The sequence below is a fragment of the Macaca fascicularis genome, chromosome 7, assembly GCF_037993035.2.
Source record: "Macaca fascicularis isolate 582-1 chromosome 7, T2T-MFA8v1.1".
NCBI lineage: Eukaryota > Metazoa > Chordata > Mammalia > Primates > Cercopithecidae > Macaca > Macaca fascicularis.
The window spans coordinates 68,804,895-68,823,331 of NC_088381.1; the positions used below are offsets into that span (position 1 = coordinate 68,804,895).

Genomic DNA, 18,437 nt, shown 5'->3' on the forward strand with positions numbered 1-18,437 from the left:
AGCACTGGGAACCATTTTCTAAACATGGCCCCAGATTAAATACATGCCACACTTGCATGGGCACATGTACCAGTTTTGTCGTATCTTTAAGTCTTCAACTACTTGCTCTTGTTCATCTATGTATAGACAGCAATTGGTAAGGTTAAACTTCCCACAGACTCCTCCTTCAGCTGCTAGCAAGTAGTTGAGAGCCAATATATTTTGATAGATAGCATTTCTCATGTTAGTTTCTTGCCGGCCCAGAATAGTCAAGGCTCTGCCGGTTTCACTAGTGATTATTTCTTTTTTTTTCTTTTTCTTTTTTTGAGATGGAGTCTTGCTCTGTCACCAAGGCTGGAGTGCAGTGGCACATCCCAGTTCACTGCAACCTGCACCTCCTGGGTTCACGCCGTTCTCCTCCCTCAGCCTCCTCAGTAGCTGGGACCACAGGCACCTGCCACAACACCCAGCTAATTTTTTGTATTTTTAATAGAGATGGAGTTTCATCATGTTGGCCACAATAGTCTTGGTCTCCTGACCTCGCGATCCACTCGCCTCAGCCTCCCAAGGTGCTGGGATTACAGGCGTGAGCCGCCACACCTGGCCTCTAAGACAGCTTGTAACCATATGCTTTGGTTGAGCATATAAAGGGTGTCCGGTATCCCCACGAGCTGTCTTGTGACCAAGTAGCAGGCTCATAGTATTGTATGACTTTTTTAGGGAGCCATTTATCATCTTTCTGATTACCTATAGCTTTTTTTGTTTGTTTTTGTTTGTTTGTTTGTTTGTTTGTTTGCAGGAAGCATAGATAGGGAAGCCCAGGAGTTCACCTGTTTTTATGGGCAGTAGGAAGAAGGATGGTTTAATAGTGCCAATCACACAACTACCTGCCCACTGGTAGGGTAATTTGGCAAAAGCTCTATGGCTGCATATCCAGTATAATCCAGTGGGGGCTGTCCAGTCCTGGTGGGACTCTGGGTGGGTCCACACGGTTTGCAACTTTGGGAATTTACTAAATGGATTCATTTTAGTATGGCCTAGACCCCAGCAGATGGCTGTTTTTAATTTTATTTTAAAAACTGTAACCATAGGGGGCTCAGATGGGTTATAACACACATCAGGCTGGTCACTTCCTGGGCTAAATACCTTGTACTGGGTGACATTATACAAACAAGTCCCTATTAGAGTTCCTGCACATTTATAATATCTATAGAACAAAAAGACAGTTTTAACTTTTTGCCCTACCTTAGTGACCTCATGTATACACTGGGAACAGTCCTTATTTTGAGGAAGGTCATTTGAAGTCCTTACTGTACAAGTCCAAAATGTAAGGAAAATAAGCCCCATGGTGAGTTTCCTCATGTTTCGGCCATGCATGGACCAGTCAGCTTCCGGATGTGACTGGAGCAGGGCTTCTCATCTTCTTCAGAGTCACTTTGCAGAGATTGTTTGGGCTTGGTCTCACCTCCCAGGTCTCAGGTGCTGTGAGTTTCACGTGGCTGTGGTGGATCCAGGCTGGGATTCCTTTTACTTTTACAGCTGTGGGAGTGGTCAAGATGATGGTCTGGGGTCCTTTTCACGTGGCCACAAGGGGGGTTGTTCTAATCCTTGATCAATACCCGATCACCTTTGTTGTCCTCTGTAACAAGTCAGCCATAAACACCAGCCCATTGTCCAACCCAATTCATAAGAGCAGTCCAAACCTAGGGATGAGATCTCCACATTTGGACATCTCGGTGAAGTCTACTTGGAGATCTTCAAAGGGGGCTGTTCTATAAGCCTGTATGCCAGGCAGGACAGTTGGACCTTGCCTAGCAGTGTGCTGCTGGGAGGTGACACACTGCTGTGCCACTGTTTTGGTGAGGGTTGACAGACATGAGATGTAGAAGTACCAGCTTAACAACTTTTCAAGTGACTCTTGGCCTAGGTGGGTGGTCTCATACACAGCCAGTATGACTGCAGCTCCTAGCAGCTGTGGCACAGCTATTCTTCTGTCCGATAACCGGATCCATCCTTCTTCCAATACCCACCCTCCCTCTAGTTGATGAAATACCAGGGTAAATGGGATAGCCAATTGGACTAAAGTACAAGTGCCACTCCAGTTATTCAGCAGTGTCCAGTAAAGGTCCACCACAATACCACCACACATTCGCTCAGGGATGAACAAGGGCTAACTTATTGCTAAGCTCTTGAAAATTCTTAAGCTCACTGCATCCCTTCAGGTCTCCAAGGAATGCTATGTTTCCTCCCTGTCTTGACAGACATGAAGTGAACTTAGTGTCAGGAGATGGAAGTGGGATGGCCCTCAGGGGCTGACCCTCAGGGTGTTGAACTTTGGGATATAGCAGAGAGAGAGCTTGGCACAACTTGTTATTCCAGGCTGTAGAATCCTGGAAAAGAGCTACCATGTAGTCCACGCCTGGTTGACTGGAGGGCCACCTTAGTGGAAAGTGGTCAATCTGGGCTTTTGGTCTGCCATGTGCACAAGCATAACAATTGCTTTTGTTTAACATGCGGACAGAATATTTGATCTATTCCAACCAGGCATTTCCATCTTGGTATCCTGTGTTAATTGTCAAGGTTTGTTTTAAGTCTTTAACTTCTATGATCCTCCAGTAAAATGAATGTATGATTTTAGGATATTACAAAAACTGGTTGGGGCAGTCCATCCTTGCTCTTTAGTGGTCCACAGAACATTGGACCAACTATGGGATAAAAGTTCTACATCACGGGAGGCAGGGGGCAAGACTTCTGGTTGACACTGGGGTCTTTATTGAAATCTCCTCAAATTAAATGGTCCTAACTTAATAATGCCTAGTCTGAGGAGAATCAAGAGGGACAGAAGTACTTTTCTAAAGTAGAGAGCTGTCTTTGACTTGGCAAGTCCCCACAGGTTATAACAAAGCAAGCATTAAATGCAATAGTTTTAGGTGAAATTGACTTGGTTATGTTAATAACTAGATGATCAGCAATACAGTGAGGAAAGAAGAAAGAGTAATAGAATAGATGAAAGAGTTAAATTTTTCTTAGCTTTAGTTTGGTAGGGTTTTCCCCTGGAGCTATGGCCCACAACTCTGGAGGGGTTGGCACTTTCTTGACTCAGGTGTGATGAATCCATTCCTTTTTTGCTGTACGAACAGCAGTCTCAGTGCTTGGTAGCACAAGATAGGGTCCTTCCCAGGCTGGCTTGAGTTTTCCTTCTTTCCACCCTTTGATGAGAATGTGATCTTCAGGCTGGTGCTGGTTTACTGGAAATTTTAGGTGTGGTACATGTGTTAAAAGACTTTTAGTTTTGAGGGAAAGGAAAGTGGAAGATAAACCAAGTATATAATTTTTGAGAAATTGACCTTTTGTTTTAAATGTGGGGACATCAGCAGTGGACTTTATAGTCTTTGGTGCCTTCTTACTGAGAAATTTCCTTTAGCACTTATTTTTATTAGTTTTTAGACCAAAGAAAGCCAGACACCGTTTTATGTTTGACAAGGCTTTCTGTATGATTTTTATACCAGATAAGCTAAATTTCATCTTTATATTAGTGTGTTATTAATGAAAAACATAGTTTTAATAAAACTTTGTAGACATATTTATTCAATTTTTAATGTCTGACCATAAGGTAAGATTTTTATAGACTCTTTTTAACCTTTTATAATTTTTGTTAAAGAGTAGGTTAGTGCTTTAAGAAAAACCCGTTGTGTTTTTACTTTAAGGTCCAGTTCACAGAAAAACTGGATGATGCCCCTTTAACTTTAGCTAATATGTTTACACCAGAATTTGCTTTACAACTAATGTTTTAAGACTTGCTTAAACCTTGAAAACAAACAATTTTTTTTTAACCTTTTAATGTAGGTAAAAATCCACATTCTTATGCCTCTGTATAATCTTTTTACCAGAAGTATATTTTACTTTCCTTACACATCTTGCACATAAACTGTTTTTTCAATAGTTTTACATTCAGGAGGCCTAATTACTTTTACATTATACAACATTTCTTGCATACATTTTTTTCATGACTTTTGCAGACAATTCTTTGACATGTCTCAACTTTCTGACTTATTACAAACATTTCTTTCTTTAAACAACCAGTTAACTTATTTCAGGATAAGAATTTACCATACAGCATTCTTTTACATAAATTTTGCCCCCATTTTTTCCTATTTTTTTTCAAAGATGATAATCACTCTTTTCCAAAGCAAACTACTTTCGTGTCTGTGGACTAGACTGTCTAAGGCCACAAGATTAGAAGTTTACTATAATACATGTTACACTGTTAACTTTTAGCAAACTTTACTTTTGTTGAAAATCTTGTAGGTTTGGGATTTCAATTATCCTTTGCTATTAATAAGACCTTGTTTAGTCCAAATTAACTTAGAATTGGTATAAATGGCTTATTTTTTTTTTTTCCTTCTATTACCTGGAAGGAACCATCTATCCTCCTGTCCTGAAGGGAGTTCCTCCTAGGTCTCGTTGGACCTTTGTATGGTAATTAAGATTTAGATCTCTGTTAGGAAACTTGTTGGGTTAAGGGAATTTTCAGTGATTAATGTTAAATTATCTTTTTTTTTTTTTTTTTTAAATGGAATAGCCCTATACTTTAATTTTTTTTTTTTTTTTTTTTTTTTTTTTTTTTTTTTTTTTTTTTGAGACGGAGTCTTACTCTGTCACCCAGGCTGGAGTGCAGCATCGCAATCTTGGCTCACTGCAAGCTCCGCTTCCCGGGTTCATGCCATTCTCCTGCCTCAGCCTCCCAAGTAGCTGGGACTATAGGTGCTCGCCACTACGCCTGGCTAATTTTTTGTATTCTTTAGTAGAGACGGGGTTTCACTGTGTTAGCCAGGACGGTCTCGATCTCCTGACCTCGTGATCCACCCGCCTCAGCCTCCTAAAGTGCTGGGATTACAGGCGTGAGCCACCATGCCCGGCCTACTTTAAGATTTTTAAGTTAGTAAGCTACCTTTTTGCCTTTTTTTTTTTTTTTTTTTTTTTTTAACTTAGGATACTTCTGAACTGGTGAGGTGTGCTCACAAGGAGGTTTCCTCTAAAACTTATTTTTCTACTTTCTTCTGTTAGCAAAGCAGTTGCTGCTACACATCAAATGCATTTGGGCCATCCGTGGGTTACTGGGTTAAGGATTTTTTGATAGGAAGGCTACGGGTTATCAGTGGCCTCAGTGCTTTCAGGGTAAGCCCTCGTTTACACTGACAACAAAGTGGTATTGGAGTGTTATAGGGTTATGGAGAATACCTTTAATTATCAATTATAGGTTTTAAATTTACCTTGTCTTTTAAAAGAATAGGGTATGCTTTTTTTTTTCTTAACTACTTGTTTATCTCTCTCTTTCTCTCTCTTACTCCCTTTGACTTTCTGCCTCTCTGACTTTCCTTTTGCCTCTGTCTCTTCCTCTCTCTCTGCCTCTCTCTCTTTCTCTCTCTCCCTCTCCTTGACTCCCTCTTTGTCTCTCTGTCTCTTCCTCTCTTTCTTTGCCTCTTTTCCTGTCTATTTCTTTCCTCTCTCTCTCTCTGCTGGTCTTTCCTTGCCTCTTCCAGCTGCTTATGCTGCTGATCTCTCAATCACTGTGGGGGCATCTAAAAACAGCTGTAACCAAGTGTCTATGTATAGGAACTGGTCTGGCTTCCTGGCTTACAGGTTACCTTGTGCTATACCTTTGAAACAAGGGACCTGTCCAGGCTTCTTTCTGATGCCCAACCCACGTCTCATGCTGGCCAGTCTATTTCTCACAAAGTTCTAAATTTTCCTGGTGTCATAGTAACACCGTAATTTCCCTTAAATCCTTTCTTGAAATTTTTCAACATAGTTCCTAGTGGGGTGGGCTTACTTTGTGCCTGACCCATGTTTCCTTGAAACAAAACACCATGCTCACACCACAGGCACACCACAAAACAAAGAAAGGGTAAAAAGGGCATACACATACTTTTACAGTTTACACCAAACCAGACTCAAAACCAAAATCAGAGTATCAAAAAATCCAAGCTAGGTCAAAACCAAAACCAAAGTAACAAGCAATCCAAGTCAAGTCAAAAACAAAAACCAAAGTGGGCCGGGCGCGGTGGCTCAAGCCTGTAATCCCAGCACTTTGGGAGGCCGAGACGGGCGGATCACGAGGTCAGGAGATCGAGACCATCCTGGCTAATACGGTGAAACCCCGTCTCTACTAAAAATACAAAAAACTAGCCGGGCGAGGTGGCGGGCGCCTGTGGTCCCAGCTACTCGGGAGGCTGAGGCAGGAGAATGGCGGGAACCCGGGAGGTGGAGCTTGCAGTGAGCTGAGGTCCGGCCACTGCACTCCAGCCCAGCGACAGAGCGAGACTCCGTCTCAAAAAAAAAAAAAAAAAAAACCAAAGTGCCGGTATAGGCATGCTGTGGGTGATCAGGCCATTCTTCCACTCAAAAGGAGTGGGCAAGTTCCAAAGACCAGTTTTGCCAAGTTTCAGATATCTGGACTCCAAGTGCCAGTTCCTTCCCAGTGTTCAGCCACTGCATTGATCTTCCACAGGGGCCTGCCACAAGCTGCTCTGGTGAGGCGTCCCTCTGAGGCAATTGCCTACATGGCAGCGCTCTTTGGATCCAAAGAGCTGGTCAGAATCCCCTGCAGGGATGCTCCCCAAGGCAGGCCTAAGTCACCTAAGGGGCTGCTTCAACCATCTGCCAATCACCTCACTTCCCGGTCAGGGAACCAAGAAATGTAGCAGGACGAGCTGCAGACAACCTGCAGACACTGGGTTAAAGAAGGAAGGAGCTTTATTCAGCTAGGAGCTTCAGCAGACTTGCATCTCAAAAGCCAAGTTCCTTGAGTGAGCAATTATTGTCCCTTTTAAGGGCTGACAACTCTAAGGGGGTCCATGTGGGAGGGTTGTCATCGATTGATCAAGCAGGGGGTACGTGACTGGGGGCTGCATGCATCGGCAATTGGAATGAAACAGAACAGGACAGGGATTTTCACAATGCTTTTCCATACAATGTCTGGAATCTATAGATACCAAAAGCAGTTAGGTGAGGGGTTGATTTTTAACTACCAGGCCCAGGGTGTGTGCAGGCTATCTACCTGTGGAGTTCATTTCTGCCTTTTAGCTTTTACTCCTTCTTTCTTTGGAAGCAGAAATTGGACGTAAGACAATATGAGAGGTGGTCTCCTCCCTTAATATAACATGTTTTGATAGTTTGTTCCTTTCATTACAGAGTAGAAGTCCATTGATGGATATAGCACATTTTGTCAGCAGAGAGCCTTTCAAACTTGGATTCCAACTTCCTGCAGTCTAAATGAAACCCTCTGAACACAGGACTTATAGGCAAAGCTGCTGTGCATGTCAAAATAACTACTTATCAGAATGAGCTTTGTCATCAGGAGCTTGAACTGCTGCAGAAATTTTTATCATTTTGCAACACCTTTTTTACAAGCAACCTTTGTGCTACTACACGTTAGGACTTTTGAAGCATCTGATACATCCATCTAATAAGTATGAGCGTGTGTCTGAGTGGACAAGTAAAACCATCTATGCTACACTGCATAATTTTTCCTCCCCTAGACTGGACCAGGGAATCTCTCTGTTTTCTAGAGTATCCTGTCTCCATTGACAAAGTGGAACAGTATTAAAGACCCTGCTGTCTTTGTTATGCAGATTCAGAGGGGAGGCCCAACAGCAAGGGTGGAAAGGAAATAGAGAGGGGAGCTTGTGGAACAGCTCCCACCTGTTGAGGATGTTGTGGATGGGGAAGTGCTGATGGTGTCCCGAGGCAGCCTAGCACCTCCATTGGGCCCAGAAGGTCTTGACTTTGGACCCTTACCCATGTTCCAGAAGTGTTTAAAAGATGGAGTTTTTTGTTGTTATTGTTGTTGTTGTTGTTATTTTCCTAAACACTAATTACTTGGTAGTTATTAATCTTTCTTTGGGAGAGGGATGGGGCTTTAAAACTGAAGAACATAATTTTCATGAAAATATCAAAAATGGAAAAAAGTTACTTTGTAAACAATTTGCTATACAAAGCAAATGGCAGCTGTTGAGGATCTCAGTAAAATGTTAAATGCATTTGCTGCTTTTAGAAGAAAAGTGACAGACCTGAGTGAATCAGCACGTCTTAAAAAAAAAACTAATAAAACTACCTTTTAATAATCCTGAGGTTTGTTTTTGAAATAATAGATGCAATTATTTACTCTAAGCATCTGGTTATGATTTTAAATCAGTAATGCATACTGTCTCCACCTTTTTTTTTTTTTTTTTTAATGGAAACAGGTTTCATCCAGAAAACCCTAAAACAGTGATTTTTTTTTTTTTAAGACAAGGTCTCACTCTGTCACCCAGGCTGGAGTGGAGTGGTGGATCTCAGTTCACTGCAGCCTTAACCTCCCACCTCAGCCTCGCGAGTAGCTGGGACCACAGGCACCACTGTGCCCAGCTAATTTATTGTATTTTTTGTACAGATGGGGTTTTGCCATGTTGCCCTGGGTGGTCTCAAACTTTTAGTCTCAAGCAGTTCACCCACTTCGGCCTCCCAAAATGCTGTGACTACAGGCATGAGCTTTAAAACCCTTTAAAAACTTTTTAAAAGCATCTCTTCTTAATTCCTTTAACTGGAGGTATCTCTTCTCTCATCCTCCTCATCTTTGGTGTTCCCTCAGAGTTTACTGCTGACTGGATGTACAACATACATTTCAAAGTCAAGGCTGGGTGCGGTGGATCATGCCTATAATTCCAGGGCTTTGGGAGTCCAGGGCAGGCAGATCGCTCGAGTTCTGGCACAGGTTGGCAAGTGCATAATCTGGGGAAAAAAACAAGAACAACTTTGGCCTGGAGTAGTGTATGTGCGCCACCTTTCTAACCTACTGAACGAAACCCTGATCCTATTCTATTTCTCTCAGTGTGGCACTGTTACAAGGTTCAGACTATCTAGAAAGAAAAGGACTGGAAATAGCAAAGGCTATGCAAGTGTGGAGTGGAGTCTGAGGATATTGCCAAGATAGTTGCTAAAACAATGAACAACTACCTGTTTGGTGAAAGACTCTCGGAGTGTCATTTTATGCCACCTGAGGAAGTCAGAAAGAACTCTTTAAAGACTGGGATATTCCATTTAAGCAGCCATTATATCCATCAGTGAAACGTATAATCAGAATCGGCACTTACACAAAAGCTAATGATGGAGGGGCAATTTAAAAAGAAAGAAAGGGCCGGGCGCGGTGGCTCAAGCCTGTAATCCCAGCACTTTGGGAGGCCGAGACGGGCGGATCACGAGGTCAAGAGATCGAGACCATCCTGGCTAACACGGTGAAACCCCGTCTCTACTAAAAAATACAAAAAAAAAAAAACCTAGCAGGGGGCGAGGTGGTGGGCGCCTGTAGTCCCAGCTACTCGGGAGGCTGAGGCAGGAGAATGGCATAAACCCGGGAGGCGGAGCTTGCAGTGAGTGAGATCCGGCCACTGCACTCTAGCCTGGGTGACAGAGCGAGACTCCGTCTCAAAAAAAAAAATAAATAAAAATAAAAAGAAAGAAAGATTGCTTTGGAAGAAATTAGTTTAAAAAGGAATTGATTATGATTTTCCTTCTTTGATTTTACAGAAAATGGAAAGTATTTCAAAAACGAATCATCAGATATCTACAAAAGGCCAGGTTTTATGTAAGAAGAAGAAGAAGTTTTAGGCACTCCTGACTCTCCTGAGAAGACTGCAGATACCCAGGGCCCCACACCAGTTTGCACATCAACATTTTTGGAGAGAGGAAAATCTGAAGCATCTCAAATGAATGGTGATGATGAAGATAATGAAATAGTTTTCAAACAGTCCATATCCTGTGTAAAAGAAAAAATACAAGAGACTCAAACACCTACACATCCACAGAAAAAAAGAAGAAAAACAATCACTGATTTTCAGTGTATTATATATGATTTCTTCTGAAAAGTATAATATTTTTATGACAAAAATACAAAAAAATTAGCTGGGTGTGGTGGCTCATGACTGTAGTCCCAGCTACTCAGGAGTCTAAAGTGGGAGGATCACCTGAGCCCAGGAAGTTGAGGCTGCAGTGAGCCGTGATCACGCCACTGCACTCCAGCCAAGTCAAATCATTACATTTATCTTAGCCTATTCTGGCTGGCGTAAGAGGGATTTGTATTAAGAATACAATAGGCAATCTCACAGACATCAAAGTACAGAACTCAACATATGACCACACCATGGAAGGACTGGGCTGGGAGATTATTTTTCTCTCCCGCATGCCTTTCTCTGGACTTCTGCTCCATGCTTGTGCTTTGCTCTGCAGATGGACATTCAGCATGTACACCAGGCTCCTCCAGCCTCTGAGGCTTTGGCTTACCCTGGCAGTAGCCCTAGTCCCAGTGTTACTGGACCTTTCCATACAGATGCTCATCTGCAAAAAAATCTATCGAGCACCCTCTGTGTCATTTCCAATGAGAGGATAGAGAATCTGATCTGCCTAGCAGTGGGGGTGGGAGTTCCATAGTTTTCCCTGGATGTGTAGTCCTGCCCTTTCCAGAGACTCAAGGAGGGGCCGTATATCCAAAAAGAGGGCATGGGTGGGGAATCAGTAATGCAGTCTATTTCAACAAGAAAGTATAAAGTAGAGGCGGTGGCTCATGCCTGTAATCCCAGCACTTTAGGAGGCCAAGGAAGGTGACAAGGAAGGTGAATTACTTGAGCTCAGGAGTTTGAGACCAGACTGAGCAACATGGCAAAACCCCATCTCTACTAAAAATACAAAAACTTAGCTGGGTATGGTGACACATGCCTGTAGTCCCAGCTACTTAGGAGGCTGAGGTGGGAGACTTGCTTGAGCCCAGGAAGTCAAGGCTACCATGAGCCAAGATCATGATGCCACTGCACTCCAGCCTGAGTGACGAAGCGAGACCCTGTCTCAAAACAAAACAAAAAAAGTGTAAAGTGGAAGCATCTGTATGCATGATTGAAGTCATGCTTTCCACATTTTTTTCCACCTTGCCCTTTTTCTCTCTACAACACTGTATCTGAAGCTTTTCCCTATGTTATCAAGTACTCACAAGCATTATTTGAATGATTGCATCAGATCCATTATCTGGATTTATTGTCATTATCCATCTGCTGTTGCTGGAGTTACTGCCCTTTCTGCCACACTCAGTCACCCTTCTGACCTTGCTCTTGTCCTGTTATCTACTAATATATATACTGGTCACTTAGGACTTAAAGTTAAGAATAAATAGTTAACATAGTTCCTAACACTTCAAAGAGAATGTAGCTTCCTAAAAATAGAATGGCTTGGTGGTTATGATAATTTTAAAGTAAAATAGACAAATTGATATTGAAATTAATGTTTTGCTTTCTTCTTATATCTATTTTACACTTCTCTGTCATTTTGATGGATAAATTTTCATTTGAAATTATTTTTATTTCAAAATAGAAATAGCATATGACATGAGAATGGGAACTCTGAAAGGTTCAACTTTCTAGTCATTAGTTTCCTTAGATTGTCACAAAAACTACTGATAGTCAATCATGATTGGCCTATATTGAAAGTGAGTTAACATTATGTACAACTTAAGCACTATACTTTCTATCAGATATAGAAAAATAGGTGGTGTGTTTGGAAAAGTATTGGGCTAGGAGTCAGGAAGCTTGACTGTTAGTCCCAACCCTGCTTCTTCAGCTGGGCGCCTGTGGGCAATAATTCAGCAGCTATTTCTTAAATATCTAATGAGTTTCAGGCTTTGTAGTTGGGCTGGGAATATAGACATAGATATTGCATTCATGATTCTCCAAGTGTCCCCTCCTCACCCCGGCTCACAGTGAGCTTTCTTATGTATTGTGTAAATCTGTCTCCTAACAGGCCCCTACTCTGTCTCCAATCTGCTTCCCAGGGCAGTTATGAGGATCAAATGAGGGAGAATATGTGTGAAAGCAAATTTTAAATGATTTTAAAATGCAATAAATATATAACCCATGGAAAATTATTTAAAGATCCTTAGAATTTTAAATAAACAGTACATTAACCTGAGTTATCTATGGTTTTTATTTTAAATAGATATGAAAGTTTTACAATGAATCACTGATATGGTAGAAAATCTTGGTTTGATTATTCTCCAAGAAAATGATACAGTGGTTTGTGTGATGAATTTTCTAAAATTGCCAGCCAATAAAACCCAAAACCTCTTTTGAGTTGAGTGACTGGATCAGTAAAAGGAACATTGACTGTGTAATGAAGAAATGTTTTCTGTGTTCACTAACAGCTTGCCTTTGCTTGATTCCAGCTGCAGCATATCATGAGTGATGAGATCTGTGTACAGGTGACTGACCTTTACCTGGCAGAAAATAATAATGGGGCCACCGGAGGCCAGCCGAACACACAGAACTCAAGAAGCCTCCTGGAGTCAACACATCAGCGGAAAGCTAAGCAGCTAATGTCAGATGAGAAATGTTTTAAGGTGAGAGTTGCTCATGTAGTCAAAGACCTTGCTGGTGACAATGTAAGTTGTTAGGATTCTCTGAATCAGAAGTTAAAGCCAGGATACTTTGACCTGTGATTCTACTCCTGGAACTTTTTAGAGTTCCTAATGAGTTCAGCAGAAAAACACAAAGTGGAAGTAACTTCCTGGACAATCTACTTTCTTTCTTGCCTTAAAAACAAGCAAAAACCTAATTATATATGATTTTTACAATTTTGTATTCTCTTTCTCTGAACATTTTTCATAGTACGCTTTGTAAATATTATTGTTAGAAAAACGTTGGTATGTGAAACCCATGGTCATGGTGATTATAGAAAAGAAAACGTAGGCCTGGCACACGTGGCTCATACTTGTAATCCTAGCACTCTGGGAGGCCGAGGTGGTCAGATTGCTTGAGACCAGCTTGGGCAGCATGGCAAAACCCCATCTTTGCAAAAAATACAAGAATACTAAAATTAGCCAGGGGTGGTGGCATGTGCCTGTAGTCCCAGCTACTCAGGAGACGGAGGTGGGAGGATCGCTTAAGCCTGGGGGGTCAAGGCTGCACGTCACTGCACTCCAGCCTGGGTGACAGAGCAAGACCCTATCTCAAAAAAAAAAAAAAAGAAAAAAAATGCAGATAACCAAAAAAATCACTTTAGAATTCTGTCCTGAAATTACCATTGATGACATTTCTAGGCTTTTCTGTGCTAGAGTATATATTTTGAAAGAGTTTATGCTGGACAAATGGTCTTTCACTTTTTTTGGGGGGGGGGCAGGGTCATGCTCTGTTGCACAGGCTGGAGTGCAATGGTGTGATCTTGGCTTACTGCAACCTCTGCCTCCTGGGTTCATGCAATCATCGTGCCTCAGCCACCCTAGTAGCTGGAATTACAGGCATGTGCTACCACACTGGCTAATTTTTGTATTTTTAGTAGAGATGTGTGTCAGATCCCAACGTCCAGATCCAGCCCATGCTGAAGTCTGAGGGGAGTGGGTGGGTGAGCAGAAAGAACCCTTCGGAGGGCTGTAGGCAGGTGAAAGATAGTTTTATTCAGCGGCAGCTCTCATTAACAGCTTCCTTACACTAGCTCTCTTATTAGCAGCTTATTCTTAAACTGTTCACCCTGTCTCGGCTGCTTGAGCCAGCTGCCCCCACACACAGCTGCATAGCTGGCTCTCCCTCGCCTTCAGGGTCAGCAGCTTAACTCCTTCTGTCTCTGGGCATGAGCAAGCCCAGTTGTGCCCTGGCTCCCTCCCATCTGTCTGCCAGATGGATGGCTTTTGGCTCTCTCTTTCTCTGGGTACCAGTGCGCTCGTCATGTCAAGCCATGTTGAGCCCAGCTGAGCCAAGCCCCCAAGAGCCATGTCTCTTATGCACAACATCAACAGGGCAGTTATACCTTTTACAGACCACAGTGGTATAAAGCCAAGTATGAACTTACACAAATAGGTTATATTACAAGTGGAGCTGTGTGCTTGCACGCCAAACTCGAGCCATGCAGGCCTGGCTATCCGCCTCGGCCTATTCCTTGACCAAAGCACATCCATGTACCTTACAATGTAGTTTTGCTGTGTTGGCCAGGCTGGTCTCCAACTCCTGGACTCAAGTGATCTGTCTGCCTCAGCCTCCAAGTGCTGGGATTACAGGCGTGAGCCACTGCATCTGACCTGAAACGGCGCATTTTTGCTCAGTTAGCAACACTTCTGGTCTTTAACGTCTTTTCTATGGCTATTTGATATTCACTTTATAGAGAAATAAAGCCTATATTGTTGGACATTTATAATGGATAATTATAAAAGCAAACAGTTGGAAACAACCTTGATGTCCAACCTACTATGGGGATTGGTTAATGACATCCTGTTATGAATACTGGAGACACATTTTGCAATTATTTTTTTATTTTTATTTATTTATTTATTTTGAGACGGAGTCTCATTCTGTCGCACAGACTGGAGTGCAGTGGCACGATCTCGGCTCACTGCAAGCTCCGCCTCCCGGGTTCACGCCATTCTCCTGCCTCAGCCTGCCGAGTAGCTGGGACTACAGGCGCCCGCTGCCACTCCCAGCTAATTTTTTGCATTTTTAGTAGAGACGGGGTTTCACTGTGTCTCGATCTCCTGACCTCATGATCCGCCCGCCTCGACCTCCCAAAGTGCTGGGATTACAGGCGTGAGCCACCGCACCCAGCCCACATTTTGCAATTCTTAAAAATAAATTATAAATTGGAGAAATGCAGAGTCTGCCCCTGACCAAACTATTTTGGAAATAACTGTATTTGTGTGTATGTATTATATTCTTGCCAGGCTATAAGCTTTACTAGCAGAGAGGAATTTTTAAAGTTTTAAAAGAACACTGAGCTGGATCTAGCTTCTGGCTCTGAGTTTATTGACTAGTGGTGTGCCTTGAGAAACCAGAACTCTCTGAATTTCAGTTTTGTCTCTGTGTAAATGAAGAAGGTTGAAATAGAAAATTCTCAAGTGTCCATCCAGGCTCTGATCTTCTCCATGTGATTCTGATAGTTACCTCGTCTGCAGAAAGCCCTTAGCGTAATGGCCCTGAGAATCTCAGGGTTCTGAAAGGGGAGATCCATGTGCCATCACCATTGATAGTTGTTTTATTCAAAACATGGTTTGCTTGCCTCTATTGGTGTGTTGCTTTTAAGCATGGATTTTTTTAATCACACAAATAATATTAGTGGAACTCAGAATTTCAGGAACTTCATATGCAATTAGTGTCATTATAACAACACTTGTTTTGTTTTGTTTTGTTTTTGAGACAGGGTCTCACTCTGTTACCCAGGCTGGAGTGCAGCGGTATGCAGGAATGCCAGCAGTTTTTAGCCAATGCAAGAGATCCCTGGAGGTCAACGCATCCTGGTTATCACTCTAGCCTTCCTACCAATTAAGTTAATTACATCCACATTGTTGATGATGGTGAAGTGCCACCACCTGGCATCTGCTGTTCTGGCCTTCCACCATTCCCACTGACACCACGAAGCCTGGTCTCACGGCAGCATCTCCTCTTGTCAATCCTGGCCTACAAAGGATAGTGCCCTGAGTCTCTGAAAGATTCAGGTGCCCTTCTCACTAGTGCCTTCCTCGTTAGCCTAGAGAGGGGAGTTCCTGTGAGGCCTCCAAGGGCACATAGTCAAGTGATGGATTCTGAATCTGCTGGCATATAATGAACCATTCCAACATTCCTACCTCCCTGTACTTTCCAGCTTCTTTGATGCCTCGTGAATGAAGTTATATAATCTCCGCCTAATTCACTGCAGCAACTGTTACGTCCACATTTCTAGAAGCCACTCCAGCAGCATGTTACAGCCCCAGGTGTCCTTGCCAAGCCATTAAATCCTGAGTGTCCTCCCAGGTCAGTGTATTCTCATGTATACAGCCTTTAGTCTCCCCCTGGTCCAACATCCTTATGTCCAGTCCTCCACCTCCTCTCCCAGATTCTGCCAGTACACACTAGGCAGCCCCTACAACATTTTTGGCAAAAAAAAAAAAAAAAAAAAAAAAAAAAAAAAAAAAATCACTCTCCCATAGCAGATTGTGCTTGTGACCTTGGGCCATGATGAGGAATGACCATAGCCTGGTGTCAATGTGGGGCAGCAATGATGACACACCTCATCCTGCTGTGAGGCTTTGTTGGAGGCTCTTTGCCTAGTCTCCAGGCAAGGGACAGATGCCTTTCTCTTAGCAAGGAAAGGGGGCTACTTCTTTTAGACCAGAGCATTCTGTGGAAACTGGAGGCTCAAAGTTCTCAGATGCATCCACTTAAGTTTCCCCATACCAGATATCATTCCTCTCTTCTCCTCTCCATTCCTCTTCTTTCCTCCATCCCCTCCTCTCCTCTCCTCTTTCTCTTCTTTTCTCTTTCTCTATCTTTTTCTCTCTTTCTCTTTTATTTTTTGTTTTTGAGATGGGATCTCACTCTGTCGCCCAGGCTGGAGTGCAGTGATATGATCTCGGTTCACTGCAACCTCTGCCTCCCAGGCTCAAGTGATCCTCCCACCTCAGTTTCCTTGGTAGATGGGACCACAGGTACATGCTACCACATTTGGCTAATTTTTGTATTTTTTATAGGGATGGGGTTTCACCATGTTGCCCAGGCTGGTCTCGAACTCCTGGGCTCAAATGATCCTTCTATCTCAGCCTCCCAAAGTGCTGGGATTACAGGTATGAGCCACTGCACTCAGCTCTCCTTTTCCTTAAGTGATTCTAAATAAAAACAAGACTAAATCATAAAATAAAATTTGTGTTTTTTGGGGGAAATGACACAAAACTTCCATGACACCTGAAATTAAAACAGTTTGTTTCTAGATTTTCTGCCATGTGTGTTCATGTGTGTGTGTATCCGCACTCATTCTTGGTTGGCGCCCTATGTATGTACTTGCTGTATCTACTGAGTCAATCTGCACAGTGTCTGACTGCACAATTTCTAGCACACAACAGCTCTACATAGCAGCTGAGACTGAAGCAGCAGTCTCCTTCTGGGCTTAATTTGAATTAAACTGTCAGGCTGTACTTGTGTGAGAAACTGACAATTTTCAGCAAGAAATTTCCAGATGAGGCCTGTCACCCTCCAGTGTAACTCTAGGGCCTGCTTGACAGGGGAACTGGCTTTGGCTGGAGGCTGGGTCAAAATGACTGCCCTGGAATGGCACATTCCCATCCCAGGATGAAGGTCTGTTGGAAGCATGAGATGGACTGAGAAGACCCATCCATTAGGAAAGTGACCCTTGGCCTGCCAGTTTTAATGGAGGAGGGGGGTTGGTGAGATGACCTGTTTTGACAGGGGAACTAGTCGGGGACATGGGCATTGTCTTTCCCATGTGTGCCCCAGTGGGGGCCCACACCTGAGGGGTGAAAAGTTCCTGGAGACAGATCAAGAGTGGTGGACATGTCACAGCTGCCCAGGCTGAGCTCCTCCCACCACCCCTTGGTCTTGCCCTCTGGAACCCTGGGCAGACTGGCAGGAGCCCTGTTCTTGGTCTGGGTTTCTGGCCAGGATGCCTGTTGCTTCCTATCATCTATGTGGGGAAGGCTAATTTGAAGATTCTGAAACTAGGAGAACAGCAATTGATCAAGTGAACCCAAGATGTGACTAAAACTATCTCTGATGGCAAAGCCTTTGATGACGAAGAGTCTGGCTCATAGAAAGATGGCCCAGAGCATGGCACTTCTGACCAAATCCCTCACTCTGACCTATTGAGCAAATGAGCCTAGCCTTGCTCACAGTCGGGGCTGGAGGAAGATCTCATGGAGTCCACGCAATAACTGTACTTTCTGTGTGCCTGTCACAGCTGATTCCACTCACACTGTCCTCTGCCCCAGCCAGCCCAGCCCTGTCATGCCCTGCCATTGCAGTCAGGGCTCTTTGGGTGTGAGTGACAAAAAATTCACTTGAGTTGGCTTAGGCAAGAAGGGAAGTTCATTGGTCAGTAAGTTAGTCACGCACAGGGCAGGGAACAGCTGGGCCTCAGGAATACCTGGACTCAGAGTCACCAGTGCTGTCAGGATTTGCAGGCCCCTTCCCTTGTCTCTGTCTCCACCTCAGTCTGCAGATCAGTTTTGTGCTCTCAGAGAAACTTTCCCCGCAAGGTTGGAGTCAGGCTGTTGGTAGCACGAGACTTCCATCTTCCTGGCTTTGCCCCCAAGAAAGGATGGGGTTTCCCTCCATTAGTTCCTATTCAGAAAATTCCAGAAGAAAGTTTCTGCTTGGTCTGGTTTGGATTGGCTGGGTAGCTGGGACACTAGAACTTCTAAGCCCTCTAGTGTCATGTGGTTGAAGTAGGGTGGGGAGATGTATCAGTCAGTTCAGGATGCCATGCCAAAATACCACAGACTGGGTGGCTTAAACCACATTTATTTCTCACAGTTCTGGAGGCTGGGAAATCCAAGACCAAAGTGCCAGCAAGGTAGGTTACATTCTGAGGCTTCTCTTGACCCATAGGTGGCTGCCATATTGTGTGCTCACGTGACCTCTTCTTTGTATTTGTGAGGAGAGAGTGAGTGCACTCTCTGGTGTCTCATC

General features: G+C 43.4%; 1 pseudogene; it reads left to right on the plus strand.

Annotated features, from left to right (window-relative positions):
* The first annotated feature begins 1,535 nt into the window (after positions 1-1,535).
* LOC102124650 (MKI67 FHA domain-interacting nucleolar phosphoprotein pseudogene) lies at positions 1,536-9,881 on the plus strand (annotated as a pseudogene).
* Positions 9,882-18,437: the final 8,556 nt, after the last annotated feature.